Source organism: Myxine glutinosa, chromosome 5 (assembly GCF_964187855.1).
Source record: "Myxine glutinosa chromosome 5, kmMyxGlut1.1, whole genome shotgun sequence".
In the NCBI taxonomy this organism is placed as follows: domain Eukaryota; kingdom Metazoa; phylum Chordata; class Myxini; order Myxiniformes; family Myxinidae; genus Myxine; species Myxine glutinosa.
The window spans coordinates 148,055,961-148,075,342 of NC_136265.1; the positions used below are offsets into that span (position 1 = coordinate 148,055,961).

At 45.6% G+C, this 19,382-nt stretch overlaps 1 protein-coding gene across 1 annotated transcript in view; it reads right to left on the minus strand.

The window, feature by feature from the left end:
* Positions 1-2,541: 2,541 nt before the first annotated feature.
* Positions 2,542-19,382, minus strand: part of LOC137426944 (RNA-binding protein Nova-1) — a 133,921-nt gene continuing 117,080 nt past the window's right edge. Inside the window, exon 5 of the mRNA XM_068115995.2 lies at positions 2,542-3,383. The gene's annotated coding sequence lies outside the window, so the exon portion shown is untranslated. The remainder of the gene's footprint in view (positions 3,384-19,382) is intronic.

Below are 19,382 nucleotides of genomic sequence, written 5' to 3' on the forward strand. Positions count from 1 at the left end.
GGGGGGATTGCCCCCCAAAATAGGTATCTTTTTCTTTGAAGTCTTATGATTATGTTAGTATGATTCTACATGCTGCCCTGTCTTAAAGCAACCATTGAAATTGGTTTAAAATACCCTTAGTCGGTGCAGTATACTATTTATTCTACCAGGTGAGCACCTGGGGTATTGTCCCTATGTTTATCATTATTCTTCTCTATGCAGTACAAGGCTGCAGCGTCGCATCATTTATCTGAGGACAGGTATGTAGCCGCTGGTGCAGTTCCCCCTGTACCTCAGCTGGTGCAGTGCCCCCTGTAGCTCCACTGATGCAGTGCCCTCTGAAGCTCCACTGATGCAGTTCCCCCTGTAGCTCCACTGATGCAGTGCCCTCTGAAGCTCCACTGATGCAGTTCCCCCTGTAGCTCCACTGATGTAGTGCCCCCTGTAGCTCCACTGATGCAGTTCCCCCTGTAGCTCCACTGATGTAGTGCCCCCTGTAGCTCCACTGATGCAGTTCCCCCTGTAGCTCCACTGATGTAGTGCCCCCTGTAGCTCCACTGATGCAGTGCCCCCTGTAGCTCCACTGATGCAGTGCCCCCTGTATGTTCGGACAGGTATTTGTAATTTATTCATGGTGCCGGCGATGGCTCGCCTACTCTTCATGAAGGACACCATGGGATGTGTAACGTCCACCAACTAATGCAGGGGACGGGACGCCCAGTTTACCGTCCATCCGAGGGACAGCACACCCATTGATGAATCACCCTGCCTGTGAAATACCAGGATGACAGTTTATAGCTGAGTCGGGATTCGAACCCAAGCTGGACGGACTGAAAGGTAAGTGTGCGTACCTCCATGCCATTCTGCCAGCCCCTCCTGATGTTCCAATCCTATTTGATTGTGTCCATTGTCTGCCTTGTGATTCATATTGACATACACTGATGTCTCCTATCAATATCTATCTCATCTCCATGTGATAAATCTACAAGACAGATAAAAAAAATGTTTTAAGAGAAATGTGTTGTCTTGATTAATTTACTTGCGAAAGGCAATTATTCATCATATTTGCGTAGGTAATAAGTAGATGATCCCGAATGTGGGACGTACACACCATTACCGTTACAGATGAGTACCTATGGAGCAATTGGACAAAAAAAATGTGGATGCATGTAGGTTTTGTAAATTGGTACACTGAAGATCGGTCGACGTACAAGATGACTGATGAGCACCACGTGATTGTAGATAGGATAACGAGACAGGTGAGGCTTTTCCAAATGCACATGGCGGGCATGTCCACACGTGCATGACCTGTCTTAATATGAACCGTGAAATCCGACCAATGGGAGATAGCGATCTGCAACAGGCTCTCTGAGAAGGGGCTGGGAGGGCTTTCAGGATCCTAAATGACGACAAGGACACTCGAGAGGGCTGTTCGCTGCAGTGTTGGGTGTTACCTCCGCCCGCACACCAACATTCCAAGACTGCGTGGCCGCTGTCCACGAGCCTGATTTATGGCGCCTCCTGGGGAGAAGGCCTGCGTGTCGCTCCCATTTAACCACGGTGGTGTTGGACAAACATGTTGTCACCAGCAGTGGTCTTCAGAATTACAGGTTCGGTGGAAGATCCCTGGTGTGACGCCATGTTGTTTTGGCCTGAGCCAAAAAGTAGGCCATCGACTTGTGCGGCCTATCCGCAATGTGGACCCGAAAGATCTTTCAGCCACAAATCGAAGATTCTACCCCCAATAGAATCTTTCACCAGCGCAGGAAGTTAAGGTTGTTCGTGTGTGACATAAGGTCGCCCCAACTTAGGCCTACGCGTAGCATTACATAAGACCCAAAGCCAGGATGTAGACGACATTGCCTGGTGTCCTTTTTTTTACGTTGAAACGTCGTCTCTACAGACTTGTTTAAACCTCCTTTCAAGGAAGAGCATTCCATGTGGATTAACAACCTGTCAAGGATATTCACTCTCAACCATTTGTCTCGAATTGGACCTCAGGGTCAGGATAAAGAGCCTCCTCGCCGAAGGCCTCCATTGTTTGTCACGTGACTTGCTCACAACAACAACAAAAGTAGTTTTGCTCCCATTCATTCAAACTGACGACGCAAGCAAAACGTTCCTTCAATTCGATGCCGTTCGCACATTCCTTAAAATGAAGGAGGATGAGTCAAGACGATGAGGAGTCGAGTGAAGGAAGGTCAGGGAAAGATGCGCGGCAGCCATTGCTTGAGGACAGTCGATCCGTCAAAATGGCCTCCGACGAATAATAATGAGAGTGCGTCTTTCATTTAGGACTATAATATGACGGAATGGGATTTCATGGGATCACTATTTTTGGCGAAAACTTTGCATCCGTGTTATGTTCGTTTTTATTGATGATGATGACTCAACATCCAAACTGGAATCCATGAGCATTCCGACCTGGCCTGAACCTCAGGTGTACTTTCGTCTGGTGGACGAGATGTCAGAATGCAACTTTTGTACCCCCAATGAATTACCATGCTCTTCCATGAGCCTCGACCTTGTTTACAAAAAACCCACCCAAACATGAGCAGAAGGTCAGAGAACTTTAAAAAATCTCTTCATTTCTTCTCTTGGCGGAGTCCACACAACAGTAGTACTAGCTCAAAGGTACACCGGATAAGAAATACCATGAGGTTGTTTGTGGGATTCTTGGAGGTGTGCAAAAATGGTCTCCAGTGGAATAACGCTACGAAAAATACCATCTCACCCAAAACTTAAAAGCATTTTCGTTAAGCACAGCTGCGACCAAGATGGCACCCGGCCACCTGATGCGATGGATCCTCAACATGGGTCATGTAACACTCAACAGTAGCAGAAATAGACCTGCAATTTGGCAGGGGCGGCATTCCATAGAGACCCTTCTCAACATCCCACATGATATCCCAAGAGCAAAGCACGGCCATTAATAACATCATCACAGGCATAACAAGATTTACAGGTCTCGGAACGAGACATTCACATGAGTCCAAGGAACACCGACTTGGAAATCCTTCACCATATCATATATAAATATATATATATATATAAGGCTCATATGTCATATCCTCATTTACATATACTATATAAGGTATATAAAGCTCTTTGTAGCCACTCGCTCATATAAATGTTTAGTACTTCTTCAGTCGGCTTCAAAATTGAAATTTTGCATATTCAAGTAATTTGGGGCATCATTCCAGAAACAAAAATCTCAAGACTGTCCATAAATGAAAATATCCATAAACAAAGGTGGCCGTGGAGCCTCGCTCCTTCGACCGGGAGAAGAGGCGGAGCTTGGATTGTACTCGTGGGTGCTGCTTGCTCGTTCGGGAGAGGAGGCGGAGCTTGGATTGTGCTGGTGGCATGTCATTCGCTCATCCGGGAAAGAGGCGGAGCTTGGACTGTACATAAACAAAAAGCTCAGACTGCTCATTCATTCTTCATCGAATTTATCTATTTATCTGCTTGCAGAATGCAAACACATTGTACAAGTACAGTATATCTAATTCAGAAAGTATTCTTCTACTTTAACAGCCACAATTATTTCCACGTTCTTGTGGGGTTGGCCAGGGGAAGTGTTTGGCCCAAGTCTTTCACGAACCAGCTGGCGAGGCCTGATGTTCGACTAAGGTTGGGGCAGAAATTTGTAATTTGTTCAGGGTGCCGGCGATAGCTCGCCTACTCTTCGCGAACGACACCGTGAGATCTTCAACGTCCGCCAACTAATGCTGGCAGACTGGACAACCAGCTTAACGTCCATCAGAGGGACGGCACACACTTTGATGAATCACCCTGCCTGTGAAACACCGGGATGACAGTATATAGCGGGATTGGGATTCAAACCCAGGCTAGATGGATATGAGGTGAGTGTGTGTACCTCTAGGGCCTAGGCCACCTGGTGAGCTCAATTTGGAAGATATTCCCATACATCACAAGTTGTCCATGAAGTCCTTGTGCAACTTTGAACTTTTACAACTTTAGATGTTCACATGATAGAAACAAACTATAAATGAAACATTGAAGTATAATTAATCTATAAATGGAACTTTCGCTGCTATAACAGCCTCCACTCTTCTGGGAAGGCTTTCCACTAGATGTTGGAACATTGCTGCGGAGATTTGCTTCCATTCAGCCACAAGAGCATTAGTGAGGTCGGGCATGATGTTGGGCGATTGGGCCTGGCTCGCAGTCGGCATTCCAATTCATTCCAAAGGTGTTCGATGGGGTTGCGGTCAGGGCTCTGTGCAGGCCAGTCAAGTTCTTCAACACCAATCTCGACAAACCATTTCTATATGGACCTCGCTTTGTGCACGGGGGTATTGTCATGCTGAAACAGGAAAGGGCCTTCCCAAAACTGTTTCCACAAAGTTGGAAGCACACAATCGTCTAGAATGTCATTGTATGCTGTAGTGTTAAGATTTCCCTTCACTGGAACGAAGGGGCCTAGCCTGAACCATAAAAAACAGCCCAGACCATTATTCCTCCTCCACCAAACTTTACAGTTGGCACTATGCATTTGGGCAGGTAGCGTTCTCCTGGCATCCACCAAACCCAGATTCGTCCGTCGGACTGCTAGATTGTGAAGTGCAATTCATCACTCCAGGGAATGTGTTTCCACTGTTCCAGAGTCCAATGGCGGCGAGCTTTACACCACTCCAGCCGACGATTGGCATTGCACATGGTGATCTTAGGCTTGTGTGCGGCTGCTCGGCAATGGAAACCCATTTCATGAAGCTCCCGACGAACAGTTGTTGTACTGACGTTGCTTCCAGAGGCAGTTTGGAACTCGGTAGTGAGTGTTGCAACCGAGAACAGACTATTTTTACGCACTATGCACTCAGCGGCCCCGTTCTGTGAGCTTGTGTGGCCTACCACTTCGTGGCTGAGGTGTTGTTGCTCCTAGACGTTTCCACTTCACAATAACAGCACTTACAGTTGACCGGGGCAGCTCTAGCAGGGTATAAATTTGACGAACTGACTTGTTAGAAAGGTGGCATCCTATGACGGTGCCACGTTGAAAGTCACTGAGCTCTTCAGTACGGCCCGTTCTACTGCCAATGTTTGTATTTGGAGATTGCATGAGTGTGTGCTTGATAATTATATATACCTGTCAGCAACGGGTGTGGCTGAAACAGCCTTATCTACTAATTAGAAGGGGTGTCCACATATTTTTGGGCATGTAGTGTATAACTTTGTACTAGCAAACAAGACAAGGAACTTTGTCTCCCTGCCACTATGTTTCGAATGTGCGACGGTTCTGATGTCTTCTCAGACAAGTGGATCTGTAGACGTGGACCAATATTGCTAGCTACCTTGTTGGCCTGACCTGTCTCGATTGGACTGCAGTTCCTGGGGCGAAGTAAAAATGTTGTTTACTCATCAAAACCCCTTTCATTGGATCCCAAAACCCCTTTCACCGCTAAAATCTCAAATGCAATTCATGAAACTATCAGAGTACCTGCCCGATGGGCGATCTTGTTCCATGCGTGCAACAAATTCTTCTGATGCATCCATTTATTTGGTCGGTGTATAGGCAACAGACCGCTGCCTCGATCGCTCCCGAAAATAAAATAATCCGGGTTATAGACATGAAAGAAAAAACATGCCTACTGCCTATGTGCATATATAATACATCATGGTTATAACTTGTATAGCTCAGATAATTCCAATTGTACTGTTCTATTGGCTGACACCAGAGGCCTGAAGCCCAAGGCCTCTACATACTGTCACCTTCACAAGGTCCATGGTGCCTATCGACTCCAACCTTTCGATATTTGGTGATCCTTTTAACAGCCGCTTCGGTTGTTTTACACTGAACGGAAATCTTAATGGGAAGCCATAGCGATTGTGAATGACACTTCCGAAGATATTTTAGGTTTGCAAATGGTTTACAAAGCTTAGGCTTCCAAAATGGTGGACGTATAATCTATTTCAGGTTACCATTTGTGGGTGGCATCAAGCCAGCTGTCCAACCAATGGATAGAGTGGAAATACTTACTTACCTACATTAGCTCCATTATATAAAGATTCAAGTGTAAGGTGTGCACAGGGGAGCCGCAGATGGCGGAAATGTTGAGTTGGATCTTGGAGACGGCATGAAGCTGGAAGGTGTGAAAACATTTTGCTACCTCGGAGACATGCTGAATGGAGAAGGTGGATCAGACTCGGCAACGGTTGCTGGAGTGAGATGTGCATGGAAGACGTTTCGGGAACTGGGTGGCGTGCTGATGATGAGGGGAGTGTCGTTGAAGCTGAAGAGAAAGGTGTATGCTGCATGTGTGAGAAGTGTTATGATTTATGGGAGCGAGACATGGGTAATGAACGTAGAGCAGCAACGAAGGTTGGAAAGGGTGGAAATGCGAATGGTTCGGTGGATGTGCGGAGTATCGTTGAGAGAGAGGAAGACAAATGATGAATTGCGAAAGATGATGGGAATAGAGCCTGTGATGGATGCTGTGAAGAGGAACAGGTTGAGATGGTTTGGTCATGTGTTGAGAAAGGATGAAAGTGACTGGTTGAGAAGAGTGATGGAAATGAATGTAGAAGGACGTAGAGGACGGGGAAGACCGAGAAAGACTTGGCCAAAGATGGTGGAAGAAGAAATGCGGGCAAGGGGGTTAACAAGGGGAGATGCAGAAAATAGGGCAAAATGGAGAAGATTGTCATGGGGACCCGCAAGGCTAACCCCCGCTCTAGCAGGGGAAATGGCCTTTAAAATGCCTGTTGTTGTGTATAAAGATTACTAAGCAGCAACTGCAGAATGTTTTAAACGAGTTGCAAAAATGGATTTAACAATGTATTATGAAAGATGGCGATTATGTTGCTTCCTAAACATTTGAAATGTATTGTGTAAAGACTTTATGAATTATGCTTACATATGCCATTTTTTTTGCATGTTTTTTTTATCATGTGTACCTCAAGTTATACAATTAAAAATTTGCACAAGGACTTTATAGACATCTTGCACTTATCCATTGGAAAATGAAAAGTTGGCGTTTCTTGGACTCTTGGAATGTGACTGTGTGAGCATGTCGTTCCGAGAGCTTGTTTCACTTGTGGCGGAGTGGCTGATATGCCAGGAGTCCAACGTGTAGCCAAGCAGTAATAACGGAATGCAGCCTTCATCATAGTTGTAAACTTGTAACAACACAGTCTCGGCGTACAGTTATGGCGGATGTTCTTCAATGGATACGAGAGCTCGAGAACTTCTGCGGCACACATGCATGGAGCGAATACGAGAAGAAAAAAAATCTCCCAAGTACATTTCCAGCAGTGAAAGAACTTTCACTCTGTTATTGGTCACCGTGTCCAATAAGGCAAGATGGCCGACACCATGTGCAGCAATTTCAGGTTAACTGTTACAGCACAAAATTAAGTCTGTTACAGCACAAAACCCAAGTGTTCCCATCGAGCATGGAGGAAGAGGCAGAGCAAATGAGATCAGACCCACCTTCTTGTGCCAAATGCGTTCTTGGGAGATTCTGAATGGATCAAGATAAGCGAAAGGTGGGGGAAAGATTTCCCTGGAAGGAAACTGAAAAATTATTAATTTGAAATTGCCCGCTTTGCTTTCTGCTCGCAGAAACCTTGATGTAGATCTTCAGGATACTGAACATATAAGCAAGACCATTTCAGGAGGTAAAAATGGGGGAAGGGGCAGGAGTGATTATATTTCATTTTGAACCGTAATATGTTGGTGTTCTGTATTGTATTTAAATTAAACGGTAGACTAGGTATTTCCCATGGGTATTTCTCCTTAGTTGACTGCCAAGAGAAAAGTGACGTGCCAAGATGGCGTCGCCTGCATCCAAGGTGCACCGGAAGTTACGTCTCATCCCTCAAAGTCACTGGCTGTGTTTGTCTGAAGTCAGGTCCTGTGTTGTATAACGTCTGTCTGTTACACCAGGTGTAATATACAACAGTGATTTGTTTTCTCAAAACTATTTTGAAACCTCCCTCCCTAACCGCCTCCCACAAACAAAATGCATCAGAACCCAATGGTCGTATGTGCTGTATTTGCATGTGAGCAATATGTTCAACCTGTTTCGATTGGTGTATCTGTCGGAATAAAGTGAAACTCTGAATTTGAATCTTTACAAAATATTATTCACATTTGCAGGTTGCACTTGATTTGCTCAAATGCACAAAAGCTGTAAATAAGATTGGTGGATTTAAATTAATCTGTGGTTTAAAATTACATCACAATAGACAAGTGAGGTGTCTTCGAGTCCAATATTCCGCATTTTTGTGCGCGCACATTTTTTTTTACGTTTTCTTTTTCCATTTTCCCATTTTCAGCGCACGCATTTTTGTGTCTTCGAGTCCAATATTCTGCATTTTTGTGCGCGCACATTTTTTTTAACGTTTTCTTTTTCCATTTTCCCATTTTCAGCGCACGTATTTATGTGTCTTCGAGTCCAATATTCCGCATTTTTGTGCGCGCACATTTTTTTTACGTTTTCTTTTTCCATTTTTCCATTTTCAGCGCATGCATTTTTGTGCCTTTGTGTCCAATATTCAAGCTTTTGCATTTGATGGAGGGTTTCAGTTTTGAGCACTGATTGTTTTCCAAAGTAAAAATCAGAAGTCTATTCTGCACAAAGTAAAATTAAATAATATAATTATGGAAACGGAGGAAAAAATGGGAATAAGATGCAAATCTCATGTAAATATGAAATGCTCCATAGTACAGTCACATGTTGATTATGTGATTGGTTGTCAAACAAGCAATCAGAAAGTGCCACACCGGCAGAAGGACGATACAATTAAAAGTGGTGATATCATTGTAGTTTGGATAATATGTGGTGAATACTATGGCTCTTGAGAATGAAGTATCTATCACATGACTAGCATAAATCAAAATGGTAGTTCCTGAATCCCACTCCATGTAGCAGATTGCAGCCCGACTTCGTGTTTTCCGCAGGAGCTGTGTCCAAGACTCTGAGGAGGATCCATTAAACTGATATTGTTGGGAATAGAAGCGGTCGAGGAAGAAAGCCCAAACTCTCCAAAGATGACATTAAGTACCCCAGGGTGTATTCTCTATGTGATAGAGGATAATACAATGGAGATATTTTGAATGATTTAGCAGAAAGTACGGGTGATAACATTTCTTCAAGAACAGCAAGACACACATGTGCGCAAAGTGGCATCAATGGATGTGTTGCTGAGGAGAGACAAGCAAATAAAAAGGCTGAAATGAGCAGCAGAAATGAAACGGTGGGATGATGAAACATGGAACAGAAGGTACTCTTTATAGATGAGTCCAATTTTGAAATGATTGGCAAAATCAAGGGCAGTTTGTGCGACGGTGGACCAGGGAGCGGAACAAGTCATTGTACACCAGATACTGTGAATCATGGGGGTGCATCAATACAAATGGGGAGGATGCATCTCAGCTAAGGGATGTGGGAGATTCAAATAAAATTGAAGGTATGTTCATTGACAGGTACAGAGAGGCCATTCCCCAGGGAGCAAATGTCATTGCCTGGAGATTCATCTTCCAAATTGTCAATGACCCCAAACATACAGCACATGTGGTGAAAAATATCTGGAATGTAAAGAAGCTGATGGGGCACTCCCAAAGATGCCTTGGCCTGCACAAAGTCCTGATATGATCATCACTGAGACTATGTGGGGTTGTGCTGATACTGAGAAAGTCAAACAGCAACCAAACATCTTCGACGAGTTGTTGAAAGTGTTGTGGGATATTTGCTGGAACATTCGACATTCGTACATTAATAAACTGTAAGGATTAGGCTATTCACATTTCCGTAAAGAAGACTATAGACTGCTGAAAGTTGGACTCTACATCCAAATAAGATGTCGAATTATATCCCTGGGTGAACAAAGATGACAGTACAATGACGTCATCATATGACACCTTGATAATGGTTTGATTTCTGTCGATAACTGGGAAGCTGTTGCTTGCGTAGGACAGCATAATCCGAATCTGCAGAGGAAGCAGGAATTGCCACGGAGAAACTGCAACAACGAAGACCTCATTCTACATCCAAATCGAGCCTCAGTCTGCTATCAACAATGCAAGAAAAGTGTCTGAAATATTATTGGCCTAGTTCCTCATTCCTGAACTCATTGCCACCAAGACCACGACATTGATTGCAGAATCCTAACGTTTATTTAAATAAATGAAATATCACCCGGTTGTTTTATTAATTTCACCACGCGGCCATTTGAGCGTACGTGTGCGGTTGGCTTAACTGGGGGGAATTTAATTCCGCTGGAGGGTGTAAACATGGCTCAAGATACACAGCAACTCTTTTAAAGGTAAACAGGTTTAATAAATAAATACTGGGATGGGGACACAGGAAGTAAAATGCTATCACAAGACAGAGATAACCAGACAGTGTCCTTGCATGGCTGTAATAGCCGGCGAAGCCGGTGTTGTGAATGAACGCGTACGTATTATGTTGAAAAGCCAGATTTTGCTGGATCCTTTAAGAATTTCGAAGCTTTGACGCACCAAATCGCTCCATGGAGGCCGCCATCTTGCGGATGCGGAAGTATGCATAAACAATTGCGAAAAAGTTCAATATGAGTTTGTTTCACCCGTCTTTGGTTGATTCACAATCTTATGCACCTCTAATTTGTAATTAAAATACTTTGAGACATGAAGGAGTGACTTTGTTGAGTGACGTTGTAAAATATTTTACAGCCGGCGAAGCCGGTGTTGTGAATGAACGCGTACGTATTATGTTGAAAAGCCAGATTTTGCTGGATTCTTTGGCTTTGGCTTCGCCGGCTCATTGCGGCTTTACTTTGCAGTAGAGTCATATTAGTATCTCGGTTATTGTTAACACATATTTAACTCAGGTCAGACACATTCCGGAACACACACATGACGAAAGAGAATGACAGTGGTGTAGGTGTGTGTGTGTGTGTCTTTCCCGAAGTGCCAATGACGTAATACAGGGCCCGCTCGCGGGTACCTATACCAATCTGGTGTCACCCTAGTCTGTGCGAGCCCTGGGATATTAATGTGAGAGGAGAGGTTTGATGGTCCCAGCTGTAAGAGTGACATGATGGTCTCGACTGTGTGTCTCAGCTCAGCGAGGGAAGAAGAGACCATAGCTCTGATTCGCTGGCTGGGCATCCTAGTTGTATCTCTTATGATCTCAACCTCCTACTGTCTCGGCCTGGTGTCTTACTATCTGCTCACGATCGTGGCCTAATTTCGCCAGTTCTCCTGGTCCCTGCTGCACGAGTCTTGCACATGTGCTTTTGATGTCCCGGTTGTGTGAGGCAGCACACGTGGCACAGTGATGGTGATAAAACCTGCGTCCGAGACTCCATAGTAAACTAGTAACACAAGTGGAACGGCCAGCCATTGGTGAGTGTGATTTATGTATAAAAGTACAATGGGGATGATTGCAAGATTAAACGGATGGGAGAAAGAGACAGACATGAGGATAAAGGCTTACAGCTAACCTAACTATACACATTATTCTAGCTGATGCTATTTGGGTTTACAAACACTTACTCTGATACACATTATGATATAACTATGCCATAAACAACCCCAAAGTCTTCTTCATAACAACTTCTTCTTCTTCTTTAACGGCCACAATTATTCCCTCCTTCTTGTGGGGTTGGACAGGGAAAGCTTGGCCCAAGTGTTTCAAGAACCAGCTGGGCAGGCCTGATATTCGACTAAAGTTATGGGAGGAATTATAATTGGTTCAGGGTGTCGGCAATAGCTCACCTACTTTCACCATGGAATGTTTAACATTCAACAACTAATGCTGGTAGATGGGAAGCCGAGTATATATATATATATATATTTTATACACCCATCGGGTCAATTTGCACCCTCGACTGTTGAACACTATTTCTCCATTCTCCACACACATATACATATACATATACACACATATATATTTAAATTGATATATGTGGGAAGATTACATGCCCAGACCAGGAATTGAACCCAGGTCCTCTGGAAAACCATACCAGTGCTCTGCCATCTGAACCATGTGGGCAACCCTGACCAAGCATGACATTTTCCCACACATATCATTGCCACTACAAGGAATTTCAGGAATGAAGTTGGAGCTTGAAACAGGTGGATTTGGGGTGTTTTAATGGGGGCAGAAAAGATCAAGGTTTTGGATGGGGGAAGATAAGAGATGGTGGTGAACAGCTGTTTTAAAGACCTGGAGGGAGGAGTGGGATTGAAGAGAGTGAGGGAGTTTGTTCCAGAGGCGGGAGAAAAGAGGAATAAAGGAGTGAAGGTGAGCAGAGAGTCTTGATTTTGGCAGTTTAACCATAAGAGGGTTGCAGGCAGATCTTGTGCGTCCTGAAGGAATATTTGGGGGATGGAGCACAGATAGAGCTGGGGGAGCAAGGCCGGAGAGGAGTCAGGAGAAGACAGAAAGACCACCAACCTGCTTGCGGTAAGCGGGTGAAAGAAAGGAATGTTAAGAAATATGATGATTTTCGATTTTCACAATACTCCATGCAGTGTATTTAATATTAATAGTCTTATACTGTCTGTCTGTTCCCCTCTGAAACACGGAAATGTTCCTCGGAGACAATAAATTATGCGGAAGTAATGGGAAAGCGGGAGTAATGCCATGAGTTGAAGTATGAAGAATGCCAAGCTTTGTAACGATTGCATCATGAGCCTTTGTAATGGTATGGGCTTCAGTTTTCAGGGAGGTCTCTGGTATAACATGCGGCAGAAGGGAGTGGGGCTGGGGGCTGGGAGGTGTCGGGGTGGATGGGAGTGTGGGGCAGATGCGGTTGTGGAGGTTTGGGAGCATGGGTTGAGGGTCTGGGAGGGGATTAAGGGTCTGGGAGGGTTAGGAAGGTTTGGGAGGGGAAGGAATGTCTGAGAGGGGGTCGAGTGAAGAGGGTCTGCGAAGGAGGTGTCCCCCATCCACGGGCAGGGAAATTTTGTAATCCAATATGAACCAAATATCGGCACTTTAAATATGTGAAATTAACTAGGTTACCAATATGAACTGAAGATGTGCTGCAATATCTTTGTTGTTAAGAAATGTGCTTTTATTTTTTTTTGAGCTCTTTCATTCAGGGCAAGAATAAAAAGCGTCCTTGTACTGGTCTGCACATCCGGGGTTGGCAATCAGGTGCCGTGCAATGGCGGAAGAACAAGAAATAGTCGACGGTCCTTGCACGTAACACATGCTCGTACCAGTTGAGTCCTCATTCCCAAGTTCTTTGCTCGAATCGCTAGGGGGCAATGTTGTTTGATACGACTCAGCACACTGAGCTTCACATCAGCACTTATACTCATATATAACTTTGCTGATTTGTGAGGTCGGCAGCACATCCTTTTTGACTGATGTGAGCAAATGGCGAGAGGTGAAGTTACTCGATATGAAAGTGAATCCAATACTTCAAGGACCGTCGGCCATTTATTGTTCTTCTGTTGTGCAGACCAGTACAATGCAGGTATATTCTTCTCCACACGCTCTCCATCGAAATCGAAGTTAAGTAATTGTTCCCATTTTGTATTTTCGTTAAAACTGTATTTATTTTATGGTGTATGTACGTATATTGTCCCAACAAAGATTTTCGGTGCAAATCTTTCATACCTGTATTGAAAATCGTGTTAATTCGTGTCGTCTTGAGGCCTTGTACAGTGTACACTGTGCGGCCTTGAGGCTTTGTTTTTCTCTCGGCGGTCTGTCGTTTGTGATCCAATAACTTTCGTTCTCTGTTTTCCCAGTCTTTCCACCCCAAAGCCTACTTCCTTGTGTAAATCTCAACTCAGGGAAGCAAGAAAGAAAAGACATTACCTTCTCTGTGCTCATTCGTTTATCCATTCTTATTCGTTCATTCGTTCTTCGACCACGTGTTTCTCCCCCATTTCCCCAGATAGATTGTCAAATTTCAACTTGTTATTTTATCGTCCATGCGATATTGTTTGATTATAGTTAGTTTTGGTTTGAATTTCCTGAAACTCGTAATTAATTAATCGTGTTCTGCTCCTCGTGTGTGGCCTTGTAGTTGTACCCCCGTCGGTGTTTTGTTAACTTAAGCGTGTTTTGCTTGGCTCTTGGTTTTTTCCCTTCTACCCCGAACATAATACTCTGTCTAACGTTCTAAATCCCCACCCCCCCCCCCCCCCCAAAAAAACAAAAAAAACAAAAACATTTATTTTCTTTTCTCCACGTGTACTGTTGTCTCATCCTGTATTTTCTGTCCAGGTGTGCTGTTCGCCCCGCCCCCATTATCTCCTTGCCATCCACCGTTTGCCGTGTTCACGTGACTCGTAGTGGTCCCTCTCGGCTCTCCCCCCATTGGTATTTTTGTGCATATAAGATTGTTCACAGTTCTGTTTAAATATTATTTAAATATGTTTAACCTTTCCCCTTCAGTGTTTTATTCAGTGGTATATTACAACACGCTGTTTTTCTTCCTATTTAAAAGGCTTTTCTCAATTTCCTCTCCAACTCATTCCACTTCAAAAAAAAGAAATTCAATATCTTATACGTCTCCCTCACTACATGGTCTAAATTCACATTCATTCCATCCCTCCTCCATCGTTCTGAATCGGATTGCTAACTTGAAAATCGCAACAAACCCAATTTGTTATCAATGTTCGTCTTTCATTAATCATCCACTTTCTAAACTCCCCTCTTGCCCCTCCCATCCAAATCCCCCCCCTTGCACCTACACTCCTAAACTCCCCCCTTGCCCCTCCACTCTTAAACTCCCCCTTTGCTCCTCCACTCCTGAACTCCCCCCTTGCCCTTCCCCTCCTAAACTCCCCCCTTGCCCCTCCCCTCCTAATCCCCCCCTTGCCCCTCCACTCCTGATCTCCCCCCTTGCCCTTCCCCTCCTAATCTCCCCCCTTGCCCCTCCCCTCCAAATCCCCCCCCTTGCCCCTACACTCCTAAACTCCCCCCTTGCCCCTCCACTTCTAAACTTCCCCCTTGCCCCTTCCCTCCAAAACTCCCCCCTTGCCCCTCCCCTCCTAAACTCCCCCCTCACTCCTCCCCTTCAAAACTCCCCCCCAATCCCTCCCATTCAATTCTCCCCCCATACCATTCCTCTCCAATTCTCCCTCCTCCCCCCTCCTCCTCCAAGCTGCCTCCTCCCCACTTCGTCTCCCTTCTATCTCATACCTCCACCCCCCCAAACCTTCTACTTTCCTCTGCCCCCCCTCAAACAACCCCTCACTGTGCCTCATCCCTTCACCATCAAACCTTTCATCCTCCTCATCCTTCCCTTTCTTGGAACTCTTCTGCAACATCTGACACACTATCAACTGCTCTCCCTACCTCCCCCTCTCATCCTTCATCTTACCCTACTCCTCCCCTCCCCTGTCCTGTACCCGATGCTCCCCCTCTCTCTTCATTAGCGGTATGGACCTCAAACATCCGGGGCCTTCGCTCAAACCTGACTGATCTCTCCATACAGGTTGCTTCTGACAATCCAGACTTGATCTGCTTAACAGAGACTTTCCTCCTTCAAGATGTCTCTGATTCCTTAATATCTCTTCCTGGTTACTCCCTCCTCCGGTATGATAGACCTGAGCCTCGGCCTGGCGGTGGGGTGGCTATCTTTGTCAAAAACTCTCTTCCTCACTCTCCTTGCACTGCCCTCTTTCCTCCTCACCCGCAGGAGTACCTCTGGTTACGGCTTCCTCTCCGCTCCCACCTTTTGTTCATATGTGTTCTGTACCGTCCCCTTAACAGTGATGACTCCATCTACATTTCACTGTCTGACAACATGGACCAACTTCTATCCACTCATCCCAACTCTCTCTTCCTCATATGTGGTGACTTCAACTGTCATCATGCCACCTGGTTGGGTGTGGGTTCCTCTCTCACCAGTCATGGCACCTCAGCAAAGGACTTCTGTGACTCACTGGGATTGACACAATCTGTCAATTTCCCGACCCGGATCTCAGCCAATGGAGTATCTTCTCTTCTAGACTTGGTTATGACAAACTTCCCTGCTAATGTCTGCTGCTATTCTTCTGCTACAATCGGTTCTTCTGATCATGTGCTTGTCAAAGTGGACATCTCTCTGGCCATTCTCAGAGAGCCTCCTCAGCGTCGACGAGTCTGGCATTTCACTCAGGCCGACTGGGACGGTCTTCAAGCAGCCATCAATCGTCTGGATTGGTCTCCCATCTCCACTGCCTCTGACATCAATTCTTCCAAAGCAAACTGATCTCTCTCATGCACAGATTTATCCCATCTCGCCTTCAGTTGTCTTACCCTTCCTCCCGTCCATGGTACACTGAATCTTGTGGTGAGGCAGTTGCCCTGAAACAACTTGCCTTTGCCTCTTGGAAGGCTAATCCAACTGAAGGCAATCTCAGTTCCTTCCACCAAGCTCGGAACAAGTGTGTGTCTACCCTCAGGAGTGCCAGGAAGCACTATCTCTCCTCACTCAAGAATGAACTCTCAAACCTGTCTCCTTCCTCCAAATCCTGGTGGCGTCTGGTCAAATCTGTTTCTGGTGTTTGTTCCCCCTCCATCCCCTCCCTTACCTCAAATGGCCACACAGTTGACATCGCACGCGACAAAGCCGAATGCCTCAACTCTGTGTTCGCCTCAAAATCCTTAGTCCCAAACCCATCTCTCTCTGTTCCCACCTTTCCCAGTCGAACCCAACTGCTCGTGGACTCTGTGTCCTTCTCTCCTGACAAGGTGGAGGAGTTTTTGTCAAACCTCGACTCTGATTCTGCAACTGGACCAGACGGCATCAGCCCACGGGTCCTAAAATCCTGCTCTGCCGCTCTATCTCACCCTCTCTCTGTTCTTTTCACCCTATCTTTTGCTCAAGGTCATCTGCCAGCATCCTGGAAATCAGCTAACATTACCGCTTTACACAAAAAAGGTGCAAAAACAGATCCTTGCAACTACAGACCAATCAGCCTGCTCCCAATTATCAGCAAAGTCATGGATTCCATCATTGCTTCGGATATGAAATCTTTCCTCTTCTCCAATGGCTTGATCTCTGATCATCAATTTGGTTTCAGACCAGGTCACTCTACTCTGGACATGCTGCTTCTGCTGTCTCAACAATGGATGGAGGTCCTCAATGCCAAACAGGAAATCAGAGCTGTCTCCCTTGACATATCACGGGCCTTTGATACGGTCTGACACCCAGCTCTGCTCACCAAACTCTCCTCCTATGGTATCCATGGAAATCTCCATGCATGGCTTGCGGACTTCCTCTCTGGTCGTAGTCAACGTGTGGCCCTGAATGGATTTCTCTCATCTCCCCTTCCTGTTCAGGCTGGAGTTCCCCAAGGAAGTGTGCTGGGCCCTGTGCTTTTTCTGGTCTTTATCAATGATCTCTCCGACTCTCTGGAAAATCCTCTGTATCTCTTTGCTGATGACTCCACTCTCTGCCGCTCCATTCCTCTTCCCTCAGATCGGCAGTCTGCAGCCTCCTCACTCTCTGAAGACCTGGACAAAATCACAGACTGGTCAAACAAGTGGAACATGTCTTTCAATCCTGACAAATCTCACTCTCTTACTATGTCTCTCCGAAAAGATCGACTGGACAACCCTCCCATCTACTTTCTCAACAATCCTCTCCAAGAAGTTCTGTCGCTCAAGCTTTTGGGTCTCACTATCTGCCATGATCTTTCTTGGGAAAACCACATTTCCAAGCTGGCCTCCAAAGCCAGTCGCCGACTGGGCATCCTCCGTCGTGCGAAGTCCTTCCTCGGCACACCTGAGCTCCTCACCACATACAAGGCTTTCATCCGCTGCTCAATGGAATACTGTTCTCCCCTATGGGCTGGTGCTCCTGCCTCACACCTGGCTCGGCTTCACGCTGTTGAATCCAAAGCTTTCAAAATCATTGGAATCTCCCGCGATGAAGCTATCTCTGAGGGCCTTTCACTCACTCACTGCAGGCAGGTAGGTGGTCTTTCTGTCTTCTACCGACTCCTCTCCGGCCTTGCTCCCCCAGCTCTCTCTGTGCTCTGTCCCCCAAATATTCCTACAGGTCGCACAAGATCTGCCAGCAACCCTCTGATGGTTAAACTGCCGAAATCTCGGCTCTCTGCTCACCTTCACTCTTTCATTCCTCTTTTCTCCCGCCTCTGGAACAAACTCCCACACTCCCTTCAATCCCTCTCCTCCATCCAGGTCTTTAAAACAGCTGTTCACCACCATCTCTTATCTTCCCCCATCCAAAACCTTGATCTTTTCTACCCCCACTAATTCACCCCAGATCCACCTTGTTCGAAATTCCAACTTCTTTCCTGGAAATCCTGGCAGTGTCCATATGTTTATACCTCTCCCACCCCCCCCCCCCCCCCTTCACATGCCTCCCCCCCACAGATCTCTCGATGTCTCCATGTCTCTCGGTCCCTGCTCTCAAATGTTGTGTTTGTGTCCTTCCCCCTCTCTCCCCATCTTGTCTACTGCTCCCGATGTTATTTGTTTTATGTGTCTGTTTGTCTTTCTGTGTGATTAATGTTCGCTCTTTCACGAGCCTCGATCTTGTATCCAAAAAAAAAAAAAAAAAAAAAAAAAAGATATTGATCCGAAGTCAGAGTACGTTGCATCTACCTAGGTATGTCAGAAGCAACCTTTATCCATTCCACGGACCATACATTGTGTCGTCAAAAGGAATTTTTACATTCTCTCATTCTCTTTCAACATAGAGGCAAATGGCAGCAACGAAGGTTGGAAAGGGTGGAAATGCGAATGGTTCGACGGATGTGCGGAATATCGTTGAGAGAGAGGAAGACAAATGATGAATTGCGAAAGATGATGGGAATAGAGCCTGTGATTGATGCTGTGAAGAGGAACAGGTTGAGATGGTTTGGTCATGTGTTGAGGAAGGATGAAAGTGACTGGTTGAGAAGAGTGATGGAAATGAATGTAGAAGGAAGTAGAAGACGGGGAAGACCGAGAAAGACTTGGCTAAAGATGGTGGAAGAAGAAATGCGGGCAAGGGGGTTAACAAGGAGAGATGCAGAAAATAGGGCAAGATGGAGAAGATTGTCATGGGGACCGCAAGGCTAACCCCCGCTCTAGCAGGGAAAATGGCCTTTAAAATGCATGTTGTTGTTGTGTTTGTTGTCTTTCAACATAGAAAGATTAATGGTGTTGCCCCGACCCCTGTTCATGGTATGTCTGCAAATGGTGAGTTCCTAGCTTTGGGGAAAACCCCATCCCCCCTCCCTCCAAAGCATTGATGCTGATGAGTTCATTGCTATCAACTCTGCTCCAGCCAATCGGGGCCAGGGATAGTGGTGACTGAGTCAACCAATGGGCATTCAGAGTACCAATTACATCATGACTGATGAACCAATTGGTGTCGCTCTTACTTAGACATGCTATAAATGCACGATCTCTCACCTTTTCCAGTCTTTTGCTGTGAATCACCTTGAGGAGTATAGCACAAAAAGCTTCGTTTATTGTTACTATGTTGTG